The 16,361-nt window shown below is 44.4% G+C and overlaps 1 long non-coding RNA gene across 1 annotated transcript; it reads left to right on the top strand.

Moving 5' to 3' along the window:
- The first annotated feature begins 1,780 nt into the window (after positions 1-1,780).
- Positions 1,781-15,612, top strand: LOC134943330 (uncharacterized). Its single transcript, XR_010181474.1, has 4 exons — positions 1,781-1,898; positions 11,713-11,803; positions 14,691-14,745; positions 15,112-15,612. It is a non-coding gene; the product is annotated as an uncharacterized LOC134943330 (long non-coding RNA).
- The last annotated feature ends 749 nt before the right edge of the window (positions 15,613-16,361 follow it).

The following is a 16,361-nucleotide window of genomic DNA, read 5'->3' as shown; positions in this document are numbered from 1 at the left end:
GGATACCACTGACTTGTTACTCCAAATGCGACAATTGGGTACAGTGCCGGATGGCACCCTACTTTGCAGTGCTGATGTAACCAGCCTCTACACCTGCATCCCACATGATGCAGGAGTGGAGGCGGTTCGTCTGTTGATTCAGGGTAATGAGGCCTATAAAGGCCCAGATGTGTCCTTTTTCTTATCATTATTGAATCGCATCCTCAGATGCAACTACTTCATATTCAATGGTAAGATTTGGTTACAGACCGCTGGTTGTGCGATGGGGTCCGCCGTGGCCCCATCGTACGCAAATGCGTTCATGTACCAGGTGGAATTGAAGATGTTCTCGTTGGACCCCGCCATAGCACCGGCGGTCGTCTTGTACCGACGTTACATAGATGACCTGCTGGTGTTATGGCGGGGCCCAAGGGATCAATTAAGCTCTCTGTGGGAGGTACACAATGCCACACAGCATGTGGTACAGTTTACCTATGTAATTGATGATAAATCAATCAATTACTTAGATGTCACCATCACGTTGAGCGATGGACAATTGGTCACTTCCCTTTATGTTAAAAGCACAGACCGCAACACACTGATGAGTTATCAGAGCCACCACCCGCCCGCTTTACGTAGGGGTTTGCCCTTCTCGCAGTTCATGCGTGTACGCCGAATTACAACAGACCCAGTTGAAACAGACAAAGCCATGGAAGTCATGCTTATAAAATTTGCTGAGAGGGGTTATCCAATCAAAGCTCTACAGCAGGCACGTCAGCGAGCTATGGATATCCCTCGGGAAACAGCTTTATGCCCTAGGCCTAGGGTGCAGACTTCCCCCAGATGTAGGTTGCCATGGGTTAATAAATACACAGTTATATCAGATGTTAGGACCAAACGAGCAAAACAGCTGTGGCCAATGGTCCAGAGTGATCCTGCACTTTCTTCTTTAGCCCACACTTCCTTGATGCCTAGTTACACAAGGGGCAGGAATATTGCTGACCATGTGGTCAAATTAGATGTGACCAATCTTACTAAGCAACAGGAAAAACATTTCCTTAGGTCTAAAACGGGCTGCTTTAGATGTTTAGGATGTGCTACCTGTAACACATTAATTACAGGTACATCATTCAATCATCCTTTGACAGGCAGGAAATTTAATATAAAACATCGACTCACGTGCACCTCCACACACGTGGTCTATTTATTAACCTGTCCATGTGGTCTTGCTTATGTCGGCAAGACCATAAGACAGTTTCGCGAACGCATGGCCCTCCATAGAAGTGCCATCAAGAAGGCACATGAAAAAGGGAATAGTGAACAACCCTTCGCGCGCCATTGTTTAGTTGCAAAACATGGAGTGGCGAGCATCAGAGCTATATTAATTGATCATGTGCCGGTTTCGCTCAGGGGGGGTGACAGAGGTAGGACCCTACTACAAAGGGAGGCCCGCTGGATCCATTCCTTAGGCACACTGTCTCCAGGAGGTCTCAATGAGAATTTGGGACTACAGTGTTACCTATAGGATCCCCACTCTCTTCGACCAAGTAGCACTATTTATCATTTGCTGCCTGCATATTTAATACAGCCTTATCTGATCGTGGATGCAAGGGATTAATATCCCAGACAACTGTTGTTTTTAACTGTTTTTTGTTTTTACGTCGCTCAGATGTGCATACACACAGTATCTGTTTTGTTTATATTTCTTTGTTTGCACACTTAGGTTGTCATGGATACTCCCCTGTGTTCCGGACCAATCGGGCTGCGCTGAGCCCGGTGACGCGAGGGAAGACTTCCGTCCATGATGGATGGTGAGCGTCTAGTTGCCTTGGTGACGTGACGCGCTCTGATGATGTCACAGGCCGGGGACTCTGGCGTGCGGCGGGTTGCCAGTGCGGACGTTTGGCGCCGGGACACAGGTGAGTATAGTCTTGTATGTTAATGTTATTTGATGTTTGGTGGGTATATAATGATGTTCAGTGGTTTAGTTTTGCTTGTTAAGCCCTGAGGACGGGGAGTTCCCCGAAACATGTCGGAATAACACTTACCGCTCTTTTTCAATACAAGTTGTGAGCCTGCTTGAGTGCCGCCGCCTTCTACAGTATATTATATATATATATATATATATATATATATATATATATACACTTGCAAAGATGGACAGCGGCACTCCGGGATTTATAAAGTGCAAAAGTTACTTTATAGTCAAAAAGCACACATGAGGAACCGACGTTTCGGGCCCCTTGACAAAGGGGCTACAGGCCCCGAAATGTCGGTTCCTCATGTGTGCTTTTTGACTATAAAGTAACTTTTGCACTTTATAAATCCCGGAGTGCCGCTGTCCATCTTTGCAAGTGTGTATATAATGGGGGTAATTCCAAGTTGATCGCAGCAGGAATTTTGTTAGCAGTTGGGCAAAACCATGTGCACTGCAGGGGAGGCAGATATAACATTTGCAGAGAGAGTTAGATGTGGGTGGGTTATATTGTTTCTGTGCAGGGTAAATACTGGCTGCTTTATTTTTACACTGCAATTTAGATTGCAGATTGAACACACCCCACCCAAATCTAACTCTCTGTACATGTTATATCTGCCTCCCCTGCAGTGCAAATGGTTTTGCCCAACTGCTAACATGCCTAGTCAGACACTGCACAAATATTTAATATAGAACCAGCCCTGGCCAACACTTGGTGACTAATTACACATAATACACACTATGCAGTCACACTGTGCGGGTACCATCTCTTCCCGGCTCCCATTGTGACACTGTCCGCCGTGATTCCTAACCTGCCAGTGGAGCGGACACCGCATACCAGGAGAAGGTTCTGTGTGTGAGCTGTACTGGCTGATAGGGGAAGACCTGTCACAGGGGGATGGGGGAATCTTCTATATTGGGAGGAGGGGGCTATTCCTTGCTAAGGGAAATAATATGTCTGAGAGGAAGGGGGATACCTGTACTAGGGGGAAATAATCTGTCTGAGGGAGCAAGGTACAGGTGTGAGAGATGGAAAGTGGGAGTGAGGTTCAGGGGAGATGGAAGCTGGGAGCAAGGTACAGGTGTGAGACGTGGAAGGTGGGAGCAAGGTGTAGGGGAGATAGAAGGTGGGACCAAGGTACGGGTGTGGGAGATGGAAAGTGGGAGTGAGGTGCAGGTGTGGGGGATAGAAGGTGGGAGCAAGGTACAGGTGTGAGACATGGAAGGTGGGAGCGAGGTGGAGGGGAGATGGAAGCTGGGACCAAGGTACAGGTGTCAGATATGGAAGGTGGGAGTGAGGTGGAGGGGAGATGGAAGCTGGGACCAAGGTACAGGTGTCAGATATGGAAGGTGGGAGTGAGGTGGAGGGGAGATGGAAGCTGGGACCAAGGTACAGGTGTGAGACATGGAAGGTGGGAGTGAAGTGCAGGTGTGGGGGATAGAAGGTGGGAGCAAGGTACAGGTGTGAGACATGGAAGGTGGGAGTGAAGTGCAGGTGTGGGGGATAGAAGGTGGGAGCAAGGTACAGGTGTGAGACATGGAAGGTGGGAGTGAAGTGCAGGTGTGGGGGATAGAAGGTGGGAGCGAGGTGCAGGGGAGATGGAAGGTGGGAGCGAGGTGCAGGGGAGATGGAAGGTGGGAGCGAGGTGCAGGGGAGATGGAAGGTGGGAGCGAGGTGTATGGGAGATAGAAGGTGCGACCAAGGTACAGGTGTGGGGGATGGAAGGTGGGAGTGAAGAAGAGGTGTGAGAGATGGAAGGTGGGAGCGAGGTGCAGGAGAGATGGAAGGTGGAAGCGAGGTGCAGGGGAGACGGAAGGTAGGAGTGAAGAAAAGGTGTGGGAGATGGAAGGTGGGAGTGAGGTACAGGTGTGATGTGAGAGATGGAAGGAGGGAGTGAGGTACATGGGTGATAGAGGGAAGGAGTGAGAGGTGCAGGGGTAGACTGAGAGGTGGAATGAGGGACTGAAAACTAACGGGCTAAAGAGGAACAGAGGCCATAAGAATGTGCAAGGGGGTAAGTAAGGGAAGGAGGAAGTTCAGGCAGGGGTGACATATGAGACATTAAGGGGTTTGGCATCCCGGTGGTTGGACAGCTGACACCAGTATCCCAAAACTGGTTGGAATGCTGATGCTGGCATCCCAACATAGAGAGCGATGCAGAATGCCAAAATCCGGATCGAGTTGGTGCCAAAGTCTCCACTGCCAAGCCGTGTGGGAGGGTTAGGGTTAGGCTGCGAGGGTGGGAGGGTTAGGATTAGGCTGCAGGGAGGGAGATTAGGAAGGGTGGGTTAGGGTTAGGCACCACTGAAGAGGCTGGGGAAGGGGGGCGGGTTAGGGTCAGGCTGTGGGAAAGGTGGGTTAGGTTTAGGGGAGAGGGATGGTGTAACGTGAATACGAGACACTACTGTGTGGTGTAATGTGAATAAGGGACACTACTGTGTGGCATAATTTTAATTGGAAGTACTATTGTGTCCATGCCCTTCCCCCACAAGACCATGCCCCATTTACTTTGCCAGGGGCGCTCGGACCCCTAGATACAACCCTGAACGCAACATCAGATCTGCCATAGTTCAGTGCAAGTCAGACGTATACGGATCCATGCCAGGTGAAACACCAACTGCAGCCAGGATCCACGTAATGAACTGCACCCAAACTAATTATGCAGAAACGGAACGATGTCGCATCCCTCATTCATTCCATCCGGCAATACTGGGGCAGATGTATTAACCTGGAGAAGGCATAAGGAAGTGATAAACCAGTGATGTGTGCAAGGTGATAAAGGCACCTGCCAATCAGCTCCAATATGTAAATTAACAGTTAGGATCTGATTGGCTGGTGCCTTTATCACCTTGCACATATCACTGGTTTGTCACTTTCTTATGCCTTCTCCAGGTTAATACATCTGCCCCAATGTACCAAGGGTATAAATCCAGAATGTCTCACGTTGAGATAATAACTTTAAAATATCACCCCCTCTATCACCATTATTAACCTGTTCGATAGCTTTAAAGGAAAGATTCTTTACTCTGAAATCACAACACTCTAAAAAGTGACGGGGAACACTATGATTGAGAACCTTATTACTAATATTACGAGTGTGTTCAAGGATCCATATTTTCAGCTGACTCTTAGTTTTTCCCACATACCTTTTACCGTGTGGCTATTTAAGGCAGCTATGTTCACTTTAACAGCTGTGACCATAAAAAAATGGGTATCAAATATTCCATACTCCCAATGAGGACGAAGTCTGGTTCTTAAAAGTGAGGCTTTGTAGACCACAGTTACACCTCCTGACGAAGTCCATAGATGACGAAACGCGTTGGACGCGGCATATCCTACGTAGACGTTTGGACGTCATCCGCTGAGCATCAGAGCTGGCGGCAACCTCCGTTTAAAGAACATCACTTTCGGACATTGCTGTGATGAAGTGAATGCTACCAGGGAGTTGGCTAAGTGTGCTGTTTTACACTTACATGTATATGGATATTTTATCATTAGTAAAATTACCTTGATATATCATTCACAAGTGCACTCTTCCTTATTTTGACATTTCTAGAACCCTTCATCTCCTGGCTGGAGTGGTTGAGTCTGCACTAGGGGGGTAATTCTGAGTTGATCGCAGCAGCAAATTTGTTAGCAGTTGGGCAAAACCATGTGCACTGCAGGGGGGGGCAGATGTAACATGTGCAGAGAGAGTTAGATTTGGGTGGGTTATTTTGTTTCTGTGCAGGGTAAATACTGGCTGCTTTATTTTTACACTGCAATTAAGATTTCAGTTTGAACACACCCCACCCAAATCTAACTCTCTCTGCACATGTTATATCTGCCCCCCCTGCAGTGCACATGGTTTTGCCCAACTGCTAACAAAACTGATGCTGCGATCAACTCGGAATTACCCCCTACATGCATTATTACAAATCTGGAATTTATTAGTGTGTGCGCAGAATTTATCTATTTTCTTGAATATATATATATATATATATATATATATATCTATCTCAAATACTGTATATATCAGAAACATTTTCTTTGTCCATCTCTACCCAGGTACTTTGTTTTTTATCTTTGCCTCAACCACAGAACTTTGTCAGAGTTCCCAAATGAACCTCTTTTGTCCCGTTGCCAGTAGTATTAGGAGAAACATGTCGCAAAAACATTTAGCTTCCTGTTATTTATTAACACAGCATCACTATACACGGAATAGATGTGTGAAATATATCTGAAACTCTTCCTTAATTATAATCAGCAGAGAACTGAAAGAGTTAACCCAGCGAAACCTGGTGGTTTTTTTTCTTTTTTGTAAATGAGTCTAGTCTCCCAGTAATAAAGACTGTCCACATAGCTTTGTGAAGAGCCGCTTTCCGGATGCTGTTCTAATTCCATGATGAAGAATACCTTTCTGTAAAATGTATAATTACCCTCTGCCACTCTTCCATCTCCTATGGTTTCTCATCTTCTCCAATAATGGAGAACAGATGAACAGAAGTTAAAAATAAAGGCCTTTTAACAATGTAACAGCCCGCACATAATGTACATATAATGATGATCCTGCCAAGGACCATTATTTTCCACCCGCCTGCTATTTGCTGCTGCTGAGCCAGAGATAAGGCTGTTGTGTATGAGACTGGTGTAACAGAACTGCTGGGTTCTGCTAAATGAGTCCAACCTGGGTGATCCGGCGCTTGGTGAGAAGATACGGTATCTTTCTCTACCGTTTGTCGTCCATCTCTTTTTCATTACTTCCCACAACGCAGGGCCGGCTCCAGGCACGTTCGACTAGAGCGGCCGCGCAGGGCGCCACCCTTAATGGGCGCCGCGCGCTGGCGCCGCCATCTTTGTGCCTGGAGCCAGCCTGCAGTGCTTCATGGCCTGAACTCCTGTGTACGCGGCTGTGCGGCGCCGGCGTCTGACGTTAGACGCCGGCGCCGGGCAGCGAGCATAGCGCGCACACAGGAGTTTTAGAAGAGCCGCCCGCGTCCTCGGCGGCACTCACCCTCCCGCCACCACCGCAGGTACATGTGATGGATGGAGTGCAGCAGCCAGCTGCTAATGCATGTATGAAGGCTGTGGCACGTACTATGTGTAACGTGTCTGCCTTTGGTCCTGGATTAATAGACTGTAGATAAGGGTGACATGGATTTCCATCTGTTATTACACGAGCAAGGTACTGAAGCCTACTGCCACAGCGTTCTTGGCTACTCTTCTGATTAATGTCACCTTTGTGTGAACCTTAGGGAGATTTACATTTAATACCATTTGTTGCATACATGTGACATGTACACTGATTTATTGTATGGTGAACGATGCTCAGTGTTTATGTGATTGCTCAGTGCTTGTGATGCTCATGTGTATTATGTCCTGGTGATGTGGGTCTGTTCACAGCAATCTAGAAACAATTGCCGTCACTCCAAGTTAGATGCAAAAGACCGGCCAGTGCTGACAGAGTATCAGGTTGGTTACAGTATATTCATATGGATGTGCTTCCCTGGTCACCAATACATGTAGGAAATGCAAGAGCAATGGTCAAATTAAATGAGCACTTCCAGTGCTGTAAAAGGCTGGTTTAAGGTCAGTGTCTGCTACTACCAATGATATTGTCAATATATGCTCCCAGAACAACTAATGGGCCAAACCCACTGTAGTGCCCCCATTTCATATTATGCCACTGTGCCCCAAACGCCAGTGATGTAGTTTATGGAGTCGTGTGTGAGCCCCTGGCTGCCATGCTGTTATTCCAGCACTGGGGCAACAGCAGAGTTACATAGACCACCAAATAGCCCCCCTGTCTGTCAGTGGCTGTTCCTGTACCACAGCTGCTGACCATTGCACTGGGAAATCCTCAGTAATACACCCAGGATATACTAACTGGCCTAAGAAGGAGGGATGTATCTGTCTTGTGGAGCAGATCATGTGAGATGATCCTCCTCCAAATGCCTTAATAAACTTGTTAGTCCGGTTACAATTAACCCCTACACCTCTGTCTGCCTTTCAGCAATATGATCAGTACTTCTCCCTGTGGGGAGTAGTAACATCCCTTTCTGCTAGCCCTGGTTACAGATGATGTTTGTTTGGGGATTTCTTCTAGCTAATTGCTCTTCATAAAGGGAGTACATCAGATGAGATGCAGGCAGTAGACCAGTCCTATTGATCTGCTTTGATGCAATTTAACGTGCCATGTAGACTCTCAGGCATTGGCGCAGAGCTTGATGCTTTAGGTTTCTGCAGTATAGCTATTGGATATGTAGAAAGGCAAGTTGTCCAACAAATTACAGTTTATACATTTAGCCACATGCAGCAACTTTGTTCATTAAAAAAAAAACGCATTTCAAATTTGTAAAGCAATGCAAACAGTAAAACTTATTTTGTTAAATACATTACCCTACTAGATGGCTTTCCTTGCTCGGAAAAGAAAGTGCACTGACATGACTGAGAGATGCCTCATTCAGAGGTTATGCTTGGTGGTAAACTGCTGTACCTGGTCGTTTTGGCTTCTGTGTTGTAATCAGAGGCAGAACTCTTGCACTGCATATCTTGCACTGTGGGGGCATATCTTGCACTGTGGGGGCATATCTTGCACTGTGGGGGCATATCTTGCACTGCATATCTTGCACTGTGGGGGCATATCTTGCACTGTGGGGGCATATCTTGCACTGTGGGGGCATATCTTGCACTGTGGGGGTATATCTTGCACTGTGGGGGCATATCTTGCACTGTGGGAGTAATTATGTATCTGGAATTGTGGGTGCATATCTGCACTGTGGGTGCATTTATGTATCTGGCACTGTGGGGGCATTTATGTATCTGGCACTGTGGGGGCATTTATGTATCTGGCACTGTGGGGGCATATCTTGCACTGTGGGGGCATATCTTGCACTGTGGGGGCATATCTTGCACTGTGGGAGTAATTATGTATCTGGAATTGTGGGTGCATATCTGCACCGTGGGGGCATTTATGTATCTGGCACCGTGGGGGCATTTATGTATCTGGCACCGTGGGGGCATTTATGTATCTGGCACTGTGGGGGCATATCTTGCACTGTGGGGGCATATCTTGCACTGTGGGAGTAATTATGTATCTGGAATTGTGGGTGCATATCTGCACCGTGGGGGCATTTATGTATCAGGCACTGTGGGGGCATTTATGTATCAGGCACTGTGGGGGCATTTATGTATCAGGCACTGTGGGGGCATTTATGTATCAGGCACTGTGGGGGCATTTATGTATCTGGCACTGTGGGGGCATATCTGCACTGTGAGGGCATTAATGTATCTGGCACTATGGGGGCATATCTGCGCTGTGGGGGCATTTATCCATCTGGAACTGTGTGGCCATTTATATAGCTGGCACTGCTGGGGGGCATGTCACGTGTAGCTGGCACTGCTGGGGGGCATGTCACGTGTAGCTGGCACTGCTGGGGGGCATGTCATGTGTAGCTGGCACTGCCGGGGGGAATATCATGTAGTGTTCCCGCTAGGCGTCTGTGGCTGGGCAGTGTGTCTCAGTGCTCTACCTGGCGCAAAGTGTCTAACGTGCTTTGCCTGGCGCAAAGTGTATAGGAGGTTCTACCTGGTGCAATGTGTATTAGCTGCACTACTGTGTGGTGTAATGTGAATTGCCACTATAATGTGGCTACGCACCTTCCCCACGAAGTAACTCCCCTAAATTTTTGCTGCGCGCCTTCGGCGCGCACTGTCCATGCTTTAGCGTGTGGAAATGGGAACAACAAGCATTACAGTATGTACATCATTTTGCCCACCTAACTTAAAAATGTGCCCTCCCTGTGATCAGCAACCTGCCCTAAAAAGTGAACACTATCATGTGTAGCTGGCACTGCTGGGAGTCATGTCACGTGTAGCTGGCACTGCTGGAGGGCATGTCATGTGTAGCTGGCACTGCTGGGGGGTGAGACCACGTCCACTTTTTCAGGAGGCCACGCCCACTTTTACAGGAGCGCGCGCCGAAGCCGCGCGCATGGGGGTTGGGGGGGGGGGGGCACTTTTACATATTCTCGCTCAGGGTGCTAGTAGGCCTGGAGCCGGCCCTGCCACAACGTACCCTAAAGTGACAGCAACAGTGTGTGTTTTTTATTTAATATAATTTCAATTGTCTGTTTCTAAAATATCCCTTTATCCTACGACTTCCCTGCAAACCAAACTACCGAGACTTACCGCCTTATTTACTATTATGTTTTTTTTTTTAAAACACCTTGATTATTACATAGCTAGTTTACGCATACAGCAAAAGGTCATGAATTTATTAACAACCAATTTTTTTTTTAGTTATAATTAAAAATGTCATTTTAATTTCCCCTTTTTTAGAACTCAAATTGGGTATTCGGAAATAATGTTCTGTGACATGTAATTACAGTTACGTTTAAGCTTCAAATACATTTGCTTGCTAACTGTATATAATATGAGCGTTTTACCTATATTAGTATAGTCTTTATAGTCTTTATAGAAAGCTATTTTCCAAAGTGATATTTTAGCTTTAAAAGATATTAATTACTGATAACAGCTGTGATATGGATACATTGTATACTTGTGTTTACCTAATTGTCAACTAAAGTATTGTCAAATTATATTTGAAGTACTATGAATGAACTTTTTAAATAGATAATTTGGTATTCAATTAGCTGTGAAAAGTTATTGGCGAAAAGTCTCCATAAGGTTTACCGCACACTTTTCTTCACCATCTCTGGGCAGGTGATAAGTAGTTCAAAATACCTAATTTTAGGTAAAAATGTGGGGATTTGGATTGGAACCCCTGGGACATCCCCCTGAATGACTAATTAGACACTTAGATGTTTTTAGTTATTTTTAATTGGCCAATAATGACATGTCATTTTTGGGATCAAAAAATACAAAGTGATGGATACAAAGTATGGGACAGGTATATTGGGGTGCTTTATGAGTGAAACAAGTGTTTTTAGGCCTGCAGATTGGAGTAATCGATCTGTTTCCACGTTATTTTAAAGGTCCCCTAAAATGACCCAAATATATAGTTATACCCAATTTATGTACCCCAAATTTAATGAGAGCACTTATTTTGCTGAAAAAAATTGCTATCAGTTTTTCATGTTTAAAAAAATGCATATAACAGCCATTTGACCCAATTTAATGACACCAAATAGTTTTGTTATGGCCACTAATATATTTCTATAAGGTTTTCCTATATTAGTTTGGCTTTTTTGGGGGGTACAGGCAGATTTCCCCATTTTCTCCTATACTTATCTCTGGCTAGAAATATAGGTCAAATCTCGTTATCGCCATTTTGGGGTAGGATAGGTGCAAAAAACGGGAACGCAGTCTGCAATAAGCTGACTTTTTGGGAGATAGGTGCGATAACTTTAGCTGCGATTGCGGATCACATTATCGCGGCTAATTTGATACCCCCATGAAGGGGTCAATCATATTAAAGTCACAAAGGGAACCAACTGCCAAGCTCCCTCTCATAGCCCAGTGGGGCTGCAAACAAAAATCTGCTATCCGGAGGTACCATAACTGCCTCAAATAGCCACACGGACTCACGCCAGGAGGGAATGTATAGGACCGAACCGAATAAATGTTTTTATTTTTAATTTTTTAAACACACAAACTGTCATTCATTCAACTGCTTATTTTATTATTTACTTGTTTCATAACTGTTTTTATTTTTACAATGTTTAATAAAGGGGATTGTGTAATTTTGTGTCACAACAAAAAGCGTAATAAGTCACACTCCTGCAGACAGTCGTTTATTTGTTTCTTACCTGGCCAGGTATTTCCTCAGATGACTGCTACAATGGTGATGCTAATGGAGGAACTCTCCTGGAGTCGAGCAAAAGAACTATGCATAGATATAACGGGAGGTAATCACGCACACCCAACCCGATATAATATCTTATAGATCAGAAATGGCATCTGTGGAGTTGCAATTGCTCGCCGTCTGTAATGCTGGAGACGTAAGACCAGTCGCGGAACTGATTGCGTGATCGAGCAATTGGATTCTCCCTACAGTGTGTGTAGAGGATAAAATATAAGTATTACACTTTGGGGGTTATTCAACGTTGTTAGCAAACCAAAAAAGTTAGCAATTTGGGCAAAACCATGTTGCACTGCAGGTGGGGTAGATGTAACATGTGCAGAGAGAGTTAAGGTGCATACACACGGTGAGATTCGGTCTAACCCCCGATTCTCACTGTATGACAGAGGCTAGGTCGGTATCGCAAGCACGTAATGACTGTGTTTGCGATACTGACTATGTGCGATTTTGGCTAAGTGTCAATCTTGACTATCTCTTCTACGAAATAGTAAAAATTGACTTGCCTGCACAGTCTATCTAGGCTTGCAATGCCGACCGCGTGGGACCGCGCACCGGCATTGGGATTGCAAGGTGACTTTCACCTTGCGACCGGCACTATTTTTTTCTTACGACTTTGACTATATAGTCAAAACCGTAAGAAAAAATCTCACCGTGTATACACACTATAAGATTTGGGTGGGGTGTGTTCAAACTGAAATCTAAATTGCAGTGTAAAAATATAGCAGCCAGTATTTACCCAGCACAGAGACAATATAACCCACCCAAATCTAACTCTCTCTGCACATGTTATATCTGCCCCACCTGCACATGGTTTTGCCCAATTAATAACTTTTTTGGCTTGCTAACAACGCTAAATAACCCCCCCCAGTCTGCTGTGTTTATTGTCCACAGTTTTTATTTAGTCAGATAAGTCACACTGATCTCCATGTTATTTGGTAATGTGGGTATTCTACGAATAGGAGTTCCACCATTCCTCAGCCAATTCATGTACTAGTCAATGCTGCAGAGATAGAAAAATGAACTTGCTGACTTTATAACTTAATTTAATAAAGGTGGAAACTGGGGCCTAACACTTAGTAAGGAGCAAAAGAATGGATCAATTTTCACCTCGGCAAAACCATGTTACACTGCAGGTGGGGCAGATGTAATGTGCACAGATATTTATAGTTGGGTGGGGTCTGTCTAGCTTAATTCTAAATGTCAGTGTGCTAACAAAGCCGTCCAGTATTTGTGCGCTACATGCAAAAGCAGACTGTATTTACCCTTCATACAAAATAAATATATCAATGCCTTTGGTACCCCTTCCCTTGGACTGCCGCAGGGTTTATTTCAGGAGCTAATTCCACCTTTTTATCTCTTTCTTGTGATTTGCTCTAATTTCTGAATCAGGACCCGAATATTTTTACAGGCCAGTTTAAGACAGTAATCAATTTTACAGTATTTTGCCGAAATTCCCAACAGGGAGGCAACTTTCACTCCCAGTAGAGCAGGAATAAGAAAACGGTTTGGAATTTATAGGATTTAGGTGAACATTTACTAAGCAGTGATAAGAGCGGAGAAGTGAGCCAGTGGAGAAATTTCCCCATCAACCAATCAGCAGCTCTGTATCATTTTATAGTATGCAAATTATAGATGTTACTTCAGTGCTGATTGGTTGCCATGGACACTTCTCCACTGGCTCACTTCTCTGCTCTTATCACTGCTTAGTAAATGTATCCCTAAGTAAAAAGACCCCGATCTACAGGCAGAGACTGGCTAGAGACGGAAGTAAGGGGCAGATGTATTAAGCCTGTAGAAGTGATAAAGCAGTGATAAGTGGAAGGTGATAATGCATCAGCCAATCATAACGGGTTTGATAAATTACAGTTAGGAGCCGATTGGCTGCTGCGTTATCACCTTGCACTTATCACTGTTTTATCACTTCTCCAGGCTTAATACATCTGCCCCTATGTCAGGCATGTCCAAACTGCGGCCCTCCAGCTGTTGTGAAACTACACATCCCAGCATGCCCTGAGACAGCTTTAGCATTCTCTGACAGCAAAACTGTGTCAGGGCATGCTGGTATATGTAGTTTCACAACAGCTGAAGGGCCGCAGTTTAGACATGCCTGCCCTTTGTGCTTTCAGTATTCACATTGTGTGCTGTGGGTGAGAGCTGTCATGTCAGACATCTGCAAAATGTACTTACTCTTTAAAATATTAATTATTAGTAGTAATACTTAACACTAGGGTCCAGATGTACTGAAGTACGAGGTGGCCGTAGCTGCGGGTTCCTGACTGAACTCGGGCATTTAATTAGACCTTCATACCACATATCACATATCACATCAACGTTTCGATCCTGGTGTGGACCTTTTTCAAGATCCATATATTTACCTCAAGAAAAGTTTTGCAGACTGTGGGGGGTATTCAATTTCCGTCAAAGAAGCATTGGGTGATTTTTCCCATTGTTTCTTCAATGATTTTTTCACCTGGAAATAACATCCTTTTCACCCGAAAAGTAAAACACACAGGTTCAAGGGATTTTGCTTCGCCTACCTGTGGCAGGTAAAACAATTCCCCGATAAGCCACGTTTCACGCCGGCTTATTGGGGCTAATTTGATACCCCCTTATTGAGACAATTACCTGCAATCAATGATCGCGGGTAATTGAATATCCCCCTTTTACATAATATGTATATAAATTAAGTTTACTATAAAGTTGTGTTATTTAGCTATAGGAAAACGGTCCAATAGTGACATCAGTAAATAAGATAACTATTATTCCATTGTAAGAACTTCTGATACAAAAGTTAATGAAAATGAATTTAGGTTATTCAACAAAACTGGTTCATAAATATTATATTCAAGTATTATATATATTTTATTATATATGTTATGTCTTATGTCTGTCTGTCTCTCTCTCTCTCTATATATATATATATATATATGAAGAAGTCTAAAGGACGAAACGCGTTGGGCCTCTCCCCAGTGACCTCCTGCTAAACCAGTTAAGATTCCTAAGCTTTACCTTGATTTACTTAATTGGAGCTTTATATGCACTAGGCAATTTGCACTTTAAACTGCATTCCCCTATCCTATATATTGGTTTTTATATTTATATTTATTTTTAATCTTACTGTTTTTAAAGTGTTTTGTCTGAATAAAATATTCTTATTTAAGTATATATATCTTTTAGTGTATTGTTAAAATTGGCGCACTCACAAATAGAACACTGTTGGTCGCTTGAACCCTAATTCGGTATTCCCATCTCTCTCTTTATATATGTATATGAAATTAGGTTTTATTATTGTTGGAAAAGGAACATCCTGTTCTAGAACAATTGTTAGACCCATTGCTTTGCTTTATTTTTCAGTTTGCATCAGAGATAATTCATCCTTCCAGACACCCAGCATGCTGACTGATCAGCCCCTCCGCTTCTTATGCAGGCATTAGCGGCGTTCCCTCCTGGGCAGTGTCAGGCAGTGTAATCAGTGGTGTGTGGAGAAGATGTGAAGGGTATTAGCACATCTCCACAAATGTCCATGTATTTATAGCACAATCATGCTGCATTCTTACCGTGCAGCTGCAAATTCCTCGTTGCGTCTGTAAACAAGCGTGGGCTGGAGGGTGAACAATGCTTACAATAAGTGATTATAAATATATAAAAAACTGAGGCCAGACCAGCACTTTAATCACTATTACAAAGGGGCCATTTAAAAAGGCAACAAAGAATATTGAACAAAAGTAAAGATTTAAAATGGTCCATTTCCAAGACTAAAGCATAGCAATCTTACTTGTTAATTACTATGGCAAGTTACAGTGCTGGATTTCTACTTATTATTCTTGCTGAACATGAATAAAGTGCTTAAAGCAGCATTTGCATCTTGAGTGAAAAAATATCTGTACCTTGGGCCCCCTCACTGCTCCATGCAGCCCTTCCTCCTGGGGCTCAGTGATGCCCCTCATATTTCAAAATCAGGGGGCAAATGGAGCTATGGAGCAGGGTGTGTCTGCATGCTGTGTTGGACTGGGCGTGTAGGGCCCACCGGGGGAATGCAGTGGTAGAAGCCCATGTTTAGGGGTGCGGCCAGTCCGCGGAGGGGGTGTGGCCTGCCACCTTATTGTTTTGACTAAGCATTAGAGAGTGCAACATCTGGGCCCCTTCATAAATACATACAGTAAATTCATCTGTTGCATGCATGATAATGTACCACATTAATAACAGCAATTCACTGTAGAAAATATACCATAGTCCAGTATAAGGTAACATATGCAGACCCTCCAACATGACCCGCCCCACTAGGTACAAAATGCTCTGTTTCTGGACTTCCCCCTTAATTTATGATTTCCATCACCTGTGTTGAACTAGTTCAATGATAACAAAGCTGTTTCTTCACAGGTGATGGCAATAATAAATTAAGAGGGAAATCCAGAAACAGAACATTTTGTACCTAGTGGGGCGGGTCATGTTGGAGGGTATGCATATGTATGATGTATAATTCAAGTGCACAGTCTGGAACCTGATCCTTAGAGCAGGAGGTGGGCCTTCAGGCAGTGGGGCCCACCTTTGGTTTCTCCTGTACCACTGTGGGCCAGTCCAAGCCTGTCTCCATGGGCCATAAC

Source organism: Pseudophryne corroboree, chromosome 7, assembly GCF_028390025.1.
Source record: "Pseudophryne corroboree isolate aPseCor3 chromosome 7, aPseCor3.hap2, whole genome shotgun sequence".
In the NCBI taxonomy this organism is placed as follows: domain Eukaryota; kingdom Metazoa; phylum Chordata; class Amphibia; order Anura; family Myobatrachidae; genus Pseudophryne; species Pseudophryne corroboree.
This window is presented reverse-complemented; position numbering and strand designations above follow the sequence as displayed.